The sequence below is a fragment of the Palaemon carinicauda genome, chromosome 19 (assembly GCF_036898095.1).
Source record: "Palaemon carinicauda isolate YSFRI2023 chromosome 19, ASM3689809v2, whole genome shotgun sequence".
Lineage (NCBI taxonomy): Eukaryota > Metazoa > Arthropoda > Malacostraca > Decapoda > Palaemonidae > Palaemon > Palaemon carinicauda.
In genome coordinates, this window is record NC_090743.1 from 87,023,272 (window position 1) to 87,028,271 (window position 5,000).

The window sequence follows — 5,000 nt, forward strand, 5'->3', positions numbered from 1 at the left end:
TCATTGATGCTCTCTTTGAACATTTCTGTGATGCTACGTAAAGATACCAAATCTCTCCTTAATCTCACTATATGTTTGAATGAGTTTTTAAAGCTTATAGACCAACAAATCAAGAATTAAGCAAAATCCATTCATATGGAAATTCTCTCTTGGATTCTAGTTCTTCCATAATCTATGGGATCTAAATACACAGGATGTTTTCTATTTGACACTTTTTCTTTCATAGATAAAATTGTACCAGAAAATTCTATACCTTCATTAAAAATCTTTTGAAATCTATCCATCATTGATTCCACAAGCAATAAAAGAGAGTTCATAAGAATGACAGTAGTGCTGAAATAAGTCGGTTTTGTAGCCCTTGACAGGGACCTGCATAGCATCATGATGTGTGGACTAACGTGTCTTCAGTTGAATTTTGTGGTACCTGCATTCACTTAGTTTTTAAAACATCTTTCAATTTGGTGAAACATTTTGTCAAGCTAGAAAGGAATATATAATTTCTCAACAAATGAAAAAAAAAATGAATAAAAGTAAAAAGCAAAAGCTGACCATGTCCCACCAAATTGAGTGAGTGAGCAAAACATGGGAAAATATGACCAAATGATTCCACTATTGCTCTACTCTTTCCACATTCTCCTCTGTCCTCAAACACCTGACAACACCAAAGATTACTAAATAATCCTTCTTCGCTCAAGGGTTTAATTATTGGACTGCATTTTCAAATTCGGTACTTTTCTCTTGGTAAGGGTAGAAGAGACTCTTTAGCTATGGTAAACAGCTCTCCTGGGAGGACATTCCAAAATCAAACCATTGTTCTTTAGACTTTGGTAGTGCCATACCCTGTGTACATGGTTTGCCATTATCTTAGGGTAGAGTTATATTGCTTGAAAGTACATCTGGGCACACTAATCAATCTTATTTCACTTCCGCATTTAAGAAAAAATAAGAATTAGTTTTTATATGAAAGATCTAATTAAACTTGTTAACTGTTCTTAAAATATTTCATTTTGATTGTTCCTTACTTCTCTTGTAGTTTATTTATTTCCTTTCCTATCTCGGCTATTTTTCCCAGTTATTTATCTATCCTATATGTTACTTTATACAAGACTTTAGATAATCCATACATTAATAACAAGAGAATTTTTTTTTTCTCTCATTTCAGTTTTATCTGTAAAAACCTAAGGTTAATTTTCATATCAAATGTACTTACTCTGATAAGTTGACGCCCTCTACTTAAGAATATGTCATCAGCTATATTTGGTGCACAATATCCAGCATAATTAAAGCTTAGAGAGAGAGAGAGAGAGAGAGAGAGAGAGAGAGAGAGAGAGAGAGAGAGAGAGAGAGAGAGAGAGAGAGAGAATAATAATAATGATAATAATAATAATAATAATAATAATAATAGTAATAATGATAATAATAATGATAATAATAATAATAATTATAATAATAATAATAATAATAATAATAATAATAATAATAATAATAATAATATTAGATTTAGATTATCATTTATTTACCGTACGAATTTTCGTCCCTATTTGAGAGATGCGCCAACCATAGTATCCTTGCTTCCACTAACTTTGCAAAATACTTCATCAAGAATTCAAAATGGCTTAGATATATGTTTACTTTCTAGGATTCAGTATAAAATAACGGAAAAGGGTTAAAATAATATCTAGGAACATTCCATCCGATAGCAAAGTAAACAGCATATATATATATATATATATATATATATATATATATATATATATATATATATATATATATATATATATATATATATATATATATATATACATGCATATATATGTATATATATATATATATATATATATATATATATATATATATATATATATATATATATATACAAGAATAAAGTTAAACATCGTATCTATCCTAAAAGTCATTCAGGTTTGATAACAAGATTGTGGCCAAGACCTTATTTTAAAAGTAAAAGAAACTGAGAGAAGAATCCAAATCAAGAGAGCATAAAATAGTGACACTAGATGAAAAGAAACGAGGGGAATTTGGTGAAAATTTATTAGACTAAAAATAACGAGTTATTATTATTACTCTCTTGTAAAAATTTGAATATTTCTTTTTAAACAGATTGGCTTCTTAATGAGGTATTTCTAAGCTGGAAATAAGTCGGCATTTATTTATTTTTTTCCCAGGGAGGGGGAATGATATCTGCCCCAAATTTTGCAGTTGATTTTTACGAACCAAATTATGGGTTACAGATATTTTTCACAATATTTTATTAAATCTGTATCATAGGTTATTTGAGCTACTAATTCATATTCCAAAGAAAATATGAATACAAATAATAATTCATCTAAACAAAATACACAGAATTTCGTTTTAAAAATGCAAGTAATATTGTAACCCAAAACGTTTAAAACTGAATTTACGAAAGTTTTATCTTGATCCATAGGTTGTGGTTTCTGTCCATTAAAATTATTAGTTATGAAAAATATAAGTTGAGAAACTTTTTTTGATTTTATTTCCATATCTTTGCAAACCCTGAGATACTGAACGTGCAAAGCTGTTACAAAGATTTAGGATGTCTATATTTGAACAAAGAGTTTCTAGTCCTTTTTCATGTGTAAATTGGTTACTAGAGCCTGATGTGGATAAATGGTTTCTAAGATATTCATTGGTATAGAAGGATTCATATATATATATATATATATATATATATATATATATATATATATATATATATATATATATATTTATATATATATATATATATATATATATATATATATATATATATATATATATATATATATATATATATATATATATATATATATATATATAAACTTAGAGTAGTATTAGATCGAAAAATAAAATAAAATAAAACCAAAAGTTACAAAAGAATAGTATGGATTCACAGAAAGGAAAGGTACCAGAAATGCAATAATCATCATGCGTATGTTAACATAGGCTAATCGAAGTACAGAAAGATGTTTTTATCTGTGTTATACACTATGAAGAGAAATTTTATAAAGTTAGACACTTCCAGTTTATAGAAATTGTAAAGAGCTTAATTTTTGACGGCAAGGACATTCCGCTAATTATCAACCTTCATTAGAGCCAGGAAGCTACAGTTAACTTTGAGAATAATTCTACACCATAGAAAGAAATAAAAGGGATTTGTATTGTTACCAGCCCTCTTCACTATATATGGAGATATCCTAATGTGAAGTATATCGGGAATGGAGGGAATAATAGTTGGAGAAGAGGGCATAAATAATAATGGATTTCCAGATGACGCTGTGATAATAGCAGATTCAGAAGAGGAACTGCAAACACTTCTTGACACGATAGAAAGCGAGAGTGGGAGCATGGGACTGAAATCAACATAAAGAAAACAAAATTAGTATTAGCGTAAAAATACCTGGAACCTCCAAACTACAGCATCATAATGGACGGAGCAACCATAAGATAAACAAGTGCGTCTGTATTTATTGGTGGTATAATGGCACATGATGCAAGATATCTGTATTAAAGAAATAGAAAAAACGAATACTTATGGCAAAAAATGCTTTCAACAATCTGAAAACTCCAATGACAAACTACAGGATAGGGATACAGCCAAAAGTTGAATCACTGGAAACATATAGTCCACACTTACGGCTGAGGCATGGACATTAAACAAGAATGTTAAAGATCCCACGGACTGAGAGAGTAACATACGAGGAGGTATTGAGAAGAGTGAATAAGGAAAGATCACTTCTAAACAAAAATGTAGAAGATCCCACGGTCTGAGATAGTAACAAATAGGAGGTATTGAGAAGAGTGAATCAGGAGAGATCACTTCTAAAAGTGATAAGGAGGCAGGTGGAATTTGTGGGATATATGATAAGAAACGGGAAGATCTAACTTTTGTGCCTTACGGGAAAGATAAGAGGGGGAAGAGCAAGAGGGTCTAAAAAAGAAAAAGTTTTTGTACGGCTCATTGGAAGATGTGAATGAGAATATAACAACTGGAAAATTTATACTGAGAGCTGGATACAAGACATGGTGAAGGCAATTGACAGCCCACGTCGAAGACATGGCACCTACTGTATATATATCGAGGTAATTCCTTTACATATAATTTGCAAAAAGGCATTTTTTTTTTTTTCAAATTTGTGTGAAGATTACGCGTCCTTAGCAGGTAGTGATTTCACTATGCCTTTAAATTAGCGTTAGAGTTGAGGTGCCAAAAGGATTCTTAGTTCATAATATGTACATCTATTCATTATATCAGAGAAGATTAATTTGGTTTCAGAAAATTTTATTGTATATTACTGGTACTAAAAAAATAATTAGATGAATTGACTGTAACTTACTCTTTTTTAAGGTTATTGTATAAATACTAGCACTGAGTGTATTTCATATCCGATGTAAGAAAACATTTTTTTGAATAACTGAGAATAATTTCCTTCAATCCAGGTTCTCACACAATGTATAAGGCCAAAAACTTGTACATTAATAAGGATTCAGTGATATTACTAACAAATATTCTTTACAGTCTCATTTTTAAGTACCTAAATATCAGAAGGCTGTAACAATGTCGATTATATATATATATATATATATATATATATATATATATATATATATATATATATATATATATATATATATATATATATATATATATATATATATATATACTCAATGGCTCCCTTAGAATTTTGAATTGCCATTGGCATATTGATCGTCTGTAATATTTTGTCCCCGAAATGCCGACCCTGGGATGAAGGACAGTGATAACTTATTTATCGAAATATATTATTCCCAAGAATTAAGAGAATGTAATATATTTTTTAATAAGTGTTATTAACAGTCATTAGCAGATTTAGTCTTACTTTAAGTTTAGAATGGCATGGCTTCTTTATATTTTATAATTATAAAACTAGAAACAAATGAATGAGCCTTTGTAGAAACTCTTGTTGCTTTAGATTTAATTGTAACAGATTTTGAAGACAATTTCA